Source organism: Chenopodium quinoa, unplaced genomic scaffold, assembly GCF_001683475.1.
Source record: "Chenopodium quinoa cultivar QQ74 unplaced genomic scaffold, ASM168347v1, whole genome shotgun sequence".
NCBI classification, from domain to species: domain Eukaryota; kingdom Viridiplantae; phylum Streptophyta; class Magnoliopsida; order Caryophyllales; family Amaranthaceae; genus Chenopodium; species Chenopodium quinoa.
In genome coordinates this window covers 5590273-5599216 of record NW_018745286.1, presented here as the reverse complement: position 1 = coordinate 5599216, position 8944 = coordinate 5590273, and the positions used below count along the sequence as shown (strand labels likewise).

General features: G+C 31.9%; 1 long non-coding RNA gene across 1 annotated transcript; it reads left to right on the top strand.

Annotated features, from left to right (window-relative positions):
- Positions 1-4609: 4609 nt before the first annotated feature.
- On the top strand, positions 4610-6518 carry LOC110711997. The gene is made up of 3 exons (XR_002509479.1): positions 4610-4784; positions 5690-5758; positions 6131-6518. It is a non-coding gene; the product is annotated as an uncharacterized LOC110711997 (long non-coding RNA).
- The last annotated feature ends 2426 nt before the right edge of the window (positions 6519-8944 follow it).

Genomic DNA, 8944 nt, shown 5'->3' with positions numbered 1-8944 from the left:
CGATATGAAAGATACGTTACCATATTCTTAATCCAGAATGTTATCATGCTATTCTTAACCCGGAAATTCAGGCAGGCTTGTCCTGATTCTGTTGATCATCAAAATCGATGTCAATAATTTTCATGAATTAGGATGCAAGAATAGCACCTATGAAAGCTCTTCCTCCTTTGGTTTGTGTATGTATATCAGTATATATGACTCCTATTCTAGCTATTTTGTAGAAGATTGCACATCTGCATGTACTTACTTAGTATATGCACTACAAACATGGCTATAGCAGATGTGAGTCTAATTCCATTTGATTAAATTGCTTAGCTTGTTTTATCCATTTCCTTCATTTTCTTATTTTATATTTTGTCTTTGGAACACATTCAGGCTGTATAAAATGTCTTATGGTCTATCTTAGCTTTATGGTCCATCATTGGATCTTTTTTATTTCATCCTATTGTACTCTAGATTACATAAATTTCTTCAAGTAAAGTATTAGCCCCAATAATGTTGGAGAGATATAGATATAGAATATATAGATGAGTCGAGGATATGATTTAAAAATATATCTTTTGAGATGTTTTATACACATTAACCTACTAGCTCAAAGGGTAGAGCATTGTGCAAATGCACAAAAGATGTGGGTTCGAATCCTACGTAGGTTGATTTTTGTGTAATGTGGAGACGAGAGTTTTGTATAAGAGTTTAGTTGTAGCATAGTTCCATAGTAATTAATCATTTAAAGCCAATTATTTGTTTATATAACTTAGATTATTATATAGAATTTAGTCATTCAACTTTAAAAGATAAGAGTTTACATCATATAAAACCACAATTTTTTTTTTGTCTATGTTCTAAATTATTTCTGTCTATGTTCTAAAATTTTCCCATATCTAAATTTTTTCTGTGTATGTTCTAAATGTTTTCCTATGTTCAAAATTTTTTTGCCTATGTTCTAAATTTTTCTCTCATGTTCTAAACTATCTATCCTATGTTCTAGATGTTTTCCTATGTTCTAAATTTTTTTTTGCCTATGTTCTAAAATTTTCTCTCATGTTCTAAACTTTCCTATGTTCTAAACCTTTTCTTATGTTCTAAATTTTTTTCCTATGTTCTAAATTTCTTTTGCCTATGTTCTAAAATTTTCTCTCATGTTCTAAATTATCTTTCCTATGTTCTAAGCCTTTTAATTTCTTATGTTCTGAATTTTTTTCCCATGTTCAAAAACTTTTCCTATATTTATACTTTTTCCTATGTTCTAAATATTTTTCTACCTATGTTCTAATTTTTTTCCCTATATTTTATAAATTTTTTAACCTATGTTCTAATTTTTAATGCGCTCTAAACTTTTACCTTGTGTTCTAAGTTTTTTCTTATGTTCTAATTTTTTTTTCTATATGTTCTAAAATTATTTCCTATGTTCTACAATATGTTCTAAATTAGGCTATAAGGAGAAATAATTAGGTTTATTTTTTAAGTTTTTCTAGTTATTTATAAAGATAACCTATGTAGGATTCGAACCTGCATCTTTTATGCATTTGCATAGTGCTTTACCACTTGAGCTAATAGGTTTTAGCCGTATGTTATTGATCACCACTCTCCCTTAGAAGCAGCGGAAAACAATCACATGTAGAAACTCAAATGCCCCCATTACTATGCCTGGCTACATGCCTCCCTTCACATTTTACAATTTCTCAAACCAAAGGCCCCCCGCCCAATACTCCATTTTAGATGTGCTTAGCGGAATTTCAAGAATCATATTCTTAACATCTAAACAGGATCATATGCATATAATAATAAGTATCAATAATAAGGTTAGGAATTACAACCTTTGATGCGTGAATTCCTCGTTTGCTTTCTACCGCGGAGATCTTGAGCCCCAAGTGTTGCTCCTCTAATCAGTCCACAAGCACGGATTGGATCCCCACATATGCTAGTACGGAAGAGGAATGAATGTAACACTCTTCTTACTTTTGATGGGAGGAGGCAGAAAATAACAGTGTATTTAATTAGGGTTGTCTAACTTACTTTTATAGGTCAACCACATATAAAAGTTAAACCCTACTACTACTTTAAGATCGATAATTATCATACTAGAAAGCTACATTGGCATTGATAATAACTAATAAAAAATGGCCACATTGTATCAAGTTAAATTGCCCCCATCATGTATACAAAACCATCCTAACCCGCCAAGGCATCTACATTTCATTTTGAGACAATTAAGTTTGCAACATCATAAGCATGGTATAAGTCCATCCACCTATTTTAAGCCTTTGAACTCATTAATAATGCCCAGCTGGCCAGCATACTCCCCTCACCCACCACCCCTCCCTCCCTCTCTCTTTCTCCCATTCCCCAAGTTCTCCCTCAAAGATAATACATGTCAATCAATCAATCTAAGGGAAGCACTAATTCATCCATCTAAAGGCCGACCAACCACCCAATAGATCCATGAAAAATGATATCACTAACAATTAAGAATGCAATAAGAGGTATCACTAACTTAGAAGATGCTAAAAAAGAGTTTAAAACATGACGAAAAAGAGTTTACAACATGTCAAGCTAATTTACAACCTACATCCTCTATGCATTTGCATAGTGCTCTATCCACTTGAGCTAATAGGTTTTAGCATACCTAACAATAACCCTATGTTCTAAATTATTTTTCTTATGGTTTGACTTTTTTGCCTATGTTCTAAACTTTTCTGCCTATGTTCTAAACTTTTCTGCATATGTCCTAATTATTTTTCCTATGTTCTAAATTATTTTTCCTATGTTCTAAATTTTTGTACATATGTTCTAAAGATTTTTGCTTATGTTCTAAATTTTTTTTCCTACGTTCTAATTTTTGTAAGTTCTTAATTTATTTTCCTATGTTCTAATGTTTTCTGCCTATGTTCTAAATTATTTTTCCTATGTCCTAAAATATTTTTGCTTATGTTCTAAAGTTTTCTACCTATGTTCTAATTTATTTTTCCTATGTTCTAAAGTTTTCTACCTATGTTCTAAATTATTTTTCCTATGTTCTAAATTTTTTCCTATATTCTAAATTTTTTTCCTATGTTCTAATTTTTACCTATGTTCTAATTTTTTCCTATGTACTAAACATGTGTTATAAATGTATGATTTAAATTTTTATCCTACATGCTCTAAATTTTTTCAGCCTATATATGTTCTAAATTTTTGTCTATGCTCTAAATTATTCTATATTCTAAATTTATTTTTTCTATGTTATAAATTAATATCCTATGTTCTAAACTTATGTTCAAATTTTTTTTTTCGTCCTATGTTCTAAATTTTTTCCTATGATAAAATATGAACAATAGAGCATAATAGAACATACTTTAGAAAGTAATAAACATACTTTTAAACACAATTTTAGATCATAATAATAAGAAGCTAGCATATGATATAAATGTGAACATAATACAAACACTTTATGACATAAGAACCATGATATATATACTTTTAGAACATAACAGACATGTTTTTAGAGCATAACATACATAAAGTGAAACATAACAAGCATACGTTTAGAACATAATAGATATACTTTAGAACACATAATTTTTATTACGAAAATAATAGATTATCAGAGTTAAACATACTTTGCATACTTTTGATTATAATTTTAGAACATAACAAGTATAATAGATATAATTTAGAACATAATACATATACATTTAGAGCATAATACACATTCCTTCAAACATAATTTTACATCACAAAAATCATAAATTATCAGATCTAAACACACTACACATACTTTAGATTATAATTTAGAACATAATAAGCATAGTAAATATGATTCAAAACACAAGTTTAGAATATAAAGACAAAAATTGAAGAAAAATCATACGAATTTGTAACAGTAGGCACATTAGTTCCAAAAACTTCCTTATATTCTTCATTCTATGCTTGCAACAATTCAAATTCAAAATACCAAAAAAAAATAAATATAAAAAACGACCTAAATTAGGCAATGAAAATACCTAAAATTCATTCAAATTGATAGATTATTACTTACCTTTTCATTTCAAAACTTAATTCCATAGGAGTATGTTGTAATTTGTCAATTTTCAATCGTTTGTATTTCCCTTTGAATTATTTTTTGTGAAATCTAGGGTTTTTTCTTGCGAAATATTTACTTGAATTGTTCAATGCAATTTTAGGAACAATATTCTTGAAATTATGTGAAAAATTTGAAGGAAATCGATAATTTTTTTGTTCGATTTGGAGCAATTTTGGGGTTTTGAGGAGAGAGAACATGGGGTCTTAGGAGAGAGAAAGTGACAAAGGTGTGGATTGTGTTTGAGGAGAGAGAAAATTAAGACACTTAAGTTTATGTATGAAGGTGAAAGGGTTTTGATATTTACAATAATGTCATTATTGGCTTTCCATTAATTGTGACTGTTTAATTCAACTAATCCAACGGATTAGATTAGTTTTTATATAACTAGAATTCTTATATAAGGAGGAAATCTTATCAGATCCCTCCCATATATATATATATAGAACTGAGATTCTGTAAGAACGTTGTTGAATAATAGGAACTAGGAACTCATCTCAACCGTTGATCACGCTTAATCTAACGGCCGAGATTCCACCCGTCTCATTAATGGCAAAATAGAAATACGATATTTTGAATGACTACCTGTCCAGCGTTTCTTTTCACTTTCTCTCTCTTCCCTATGCTTTCTCTCTCTTCCCTTGAAGTCTCTCTGCTGCGATTTTACTACTTCGATTTCGCGTCTCAAAACTTCGATTAGCTATTTCTTGTTGTTTTTGGAGAGGTAATTGTTTTGATTTTTTAATTTTTGATTCTATCAATTGTTTGCATTGTTGGTTTTATAGAATTAGGATTTGCCTTTTTTTTCTTTGTTGTTATTTTTATTCAATTACGGCTTGCGTTTTTAATTCAATTACCATTTGTTGTTTTTTCATTTAAGTTTTCTATTCAATTGATGTCTTCCATGTCGATAGATTTGTAAGTTTAGTATAATGAACTTTACTTATGTTCTTGATTTAGGTGTTTGTTTTACAGTTTCTAGGACTAGGGTTTCGATTTTTAATTTTTTTAATTACTTCAAATTAGTGTACTGTCTAGTTAATTATTGTTTGATGGATGTGTTAGGTTTAATTATTCGTTTTGGGTTGTTGGGTTTTTTATTGCTTTATTTGTTGCATGCTAAGTGTTCAATGGAATGCCTGACTTAATGGAATGAGTGTTATGCTAGGTTGCTAACTCGGGTGTGATTAGCATTAGTGATTAGCCGTAGTAACTAGTTTTGCATAGTTGTTTTGGTATTGTTTTTAAGATATTTTGATTTACTTTTTACATTTTTCTATTTACTTTTGAATTGGCCTAACTTTCACAGTGCATGAATTTTGAGCTGCTTGAGCCTAGATTAATACATCTATACTGTTAGGCATCCTAGACAAGGGTGTGTGTAGTTGTGTGGTTGTGTGAGCTTGACATCATGAGGGTGTGTGTAGTTATGTTGTTGTATGGGCTGGGCATCAGCAGCACCAGAATGTGCTCAAAGATTCCTTTGAACACGTTGCTTCAGCTCATGATATTTCACAAACTCCACCTCTTTGTCCTATTTCCCTTGCCTATGTTGCTAATCTTTGCTTGGAAGATGAATGTGCAAGTGACAATATGGGAATTGCCTTCCTGAAAATAAACTTCCTTCAGGTGAACAGGCTGGTGTCAGTATCGATGATGTTTTGCGCTTTTCATGCTTTAGCATTTTTGTTCCGAAAGGTACATACTCTTACTCTCCTTACAAATACTCTTTTTTTTAGTTACTTTGATGCTTCTGGCAACATTTTTTTTTTGTTCTGCTTCTATTTCTGTTGATTGAAGTTCCTGTCTTGAGCCATGGCACTAAAAGCTAGTAAATTTAGTAACTAAATGGATTAATAAGCTAATTGTGTACTAAAGTTGAGACATCAATTAGTGTGATATTTCCGCTATAAGTTCCAAGTCACATTGGCCTCTTTGTGAAGAAGGGTTCATATTCTAGTGTCAACTACCAGACATGTAACTATTGTAGCCCATAAATTTAAATAAGAAATGCATCTGTTCTCCCTGTCAAAACTTACTCAGTTCTAACCATTGCCTTTAACCTAACAGGAGTTGGATTTCTATTTACTGAAATTATAGAATTCAATTTACTGCCGAGGTTGCTGCTGTTCTGCCAAGGCTACTGCTGCAGCTGCTGCCTTGCCAAGGCTGCTACTGCCCTGCCATGTCTTGCTGCTGCTATGCTACTTCTACTCTGCCACTTGCTGCAGCTATGCTACTTCTGCTCTGCCGCTTGCTGTTTTAAATGTTACTCTACGTTTATATTTTTGGATGAATGTGAATAAATTATGTTACCTTGTATAGTCGTATTATATTTTTGGATAAATTTTGTAATATTACAGCCATCTGTTAATATAAATATCCAAGTTAAATATATGTTAGTGTTTGTACATCAATTAAAGTGAAAAAATCCAAGTTTATATATATTTTTTATTTACTTGTGCGATAATTTTATTTACTTTTACATTTTTTTTATTTACTTTTCCTTTACTTCGAATGTTTAATATATATACTAGCCTACTACCTCAATAGGAAGAGCATTGTGTAATTGCACAAAAGATGTGGGTTCAAAACCAACTTAGGTTCATTTGTATAATCTAAAGATTAGACTACGTATTAAAGTTTACTTTATTTGTATGTCTTACGAGATTTTTTTTCTTCTTTTGTTTATTTTTGCTATAGTTTTATTTACTTTAAACTTGAAAACCTCTACATTTAACTCAATAAATTTAAAAATCACTACATAGAACTCAATATATTTGTTTCTTATAACTTGACTCATCTTGTAACGATATGAAAGTCAATGACTCGGAGTTTTTGTAATATAACAAAGTTTTTGTAGTCATTTATCATTTCAAGCTAATTTATTGTTCGTATACTTTAGAGCTAATGTAATTTAATTTTTAGTTATTTTAATTTACTTTTGAGCTATTTTGAATAACTTTAGAGTGTTTTTATATGTACTTTTAGCGAACCTATATGGGAATCGAACCTACACCTCTATGCATATGCATATGCATATGCATAATGCTCTACCACTTGAGCTAATAGGTTACTTTAAAGTCCTTTATATTAACTATTTAATCTTTTTTATTTACTTTTAGAGACAACTGATGTAGAAATCCTTTTTTTTATATTTTTTTGTCGTAAGTTCACATAATACCCACCTTATTAGGCAGGAGTACTTAATGCAGAAACAAGAGAAACCTTGTCAAGCCAAGAGCACATCATCAATAATGTGATTGTTCTGCCCTATATACAAATGATGAATGAATAAAATGATAGAGATTGAAAATAGATATATTCAAAACAAGAACATGATAAACCCCACCTTGATTATCCTTGCACCGGCATTATAAGAAAACAATCTGCAAATGGACAAAAGTAAAATTTGGTTGAAGTGTAAAGTTTCAGAATCAGGAAGAATTATTCAGTGTTTCTAAGAAATGGAGACAAGATAATCATACTTTTGTTGGAGTCATGATACCAAGTATGTATGACTTCATGATCTTGGATGTCAGCAATTATATCCTATAAATAGGAGCTTAGCTGATACAACCTCAAGCTAAATGCTACATGAATTACCACAATGACGCTCCAACCCCTGCTGCTATAGGGAAAATGAAGGTTTTGAAAATCTCATAAGAACACACAAAAATTCTTTAGCACCGATTAACACATACTTGGGATCTTATATTTAGCATTTGACTGAACACTTATATAGAGAAATATATCATCATTATTTACTTTTGAATCCAATTGATTTACTATTAATAAACTTATATTTACTTTAAGAGGATAAGATAGCAATAATATACTCGTAATGCAGCTAGAGTTTAGGCAGTAAATCACTCCATTAACAAATTGATTATGATATGCTCTGCGAGTGCTACCTAGAAACTAACATCAGTTTTCTTCTCCAATAAGAGCAAACACAATTTACATTTTTCTGAGTGCTCATACATTATAAATCATAGTTTTTGTTTTACTTAAAAATATAATTAGTTTACTTTAATTTGCTTATCAATACTCTTTTCACTGATGTTTGATAATGAAACTGCAGAAACCATACTTAGGCTAGTCCCTCGTAAACTAAGTCCAAATGCTCTTAAAATATGATACTCTAGTTGGCAATTGCTAACCTGCCAACAAATATTTTATCTACTTTGGGAGCAATTAGTCTACTTTTAAAGATATCAAGTTTACTTTAAGAGGAATTTAGTTTACATATTCAACGCCATTTTAAATTTAGACTCTAATCAAACAGATTTGCCATGACCAATAAAAACTTAGGGGCCGTTTGGTTCGCTGGAATGGGGAAAGGGAATGGGAATGATTCCCTTTGTTAGTGTTTGTTTTCACTTTTTTGTCATTCCCATTCCCCCATTTTATTTTTGGGTTTACCCAAAAATCTCCTAAACCCATTCCCCACCCCCTACCTTTTGCATTCCCATTCCCCAACCACCATACCCTATCAAATGGATGCATCTCGCCGGATCTTGCTGCACCTCGTCGGAACTCACTTCACCTCGCCAGATGGTCGTCGACCTTCCCCCGACCCTCGCTCCCCTTCGTCGCCCATCCTCCCACCTGTGGTTGTAGTCGGGCCAAGACCTCGAACAAAGAGCTTCTGCTGAATAACGTCGAAATCAACAAGTGTAATTGAAAGGGGAGGGGCGTGGTGCGAACTGGATGTCGGTGCCGTATCAGGCGAGGGATGGGATGGGTTACGGGTTTCAGCCAAAGGGGTTGGAGATGGGTTACGGGTTTCAGGCGGGATGGGGGATGCGAGTTTCAGGCGGATGACAGGTGCTCTCCAAACTGCTCTCTTCTCTCTCCTCTAACAGCAGAACCACCTCCCCG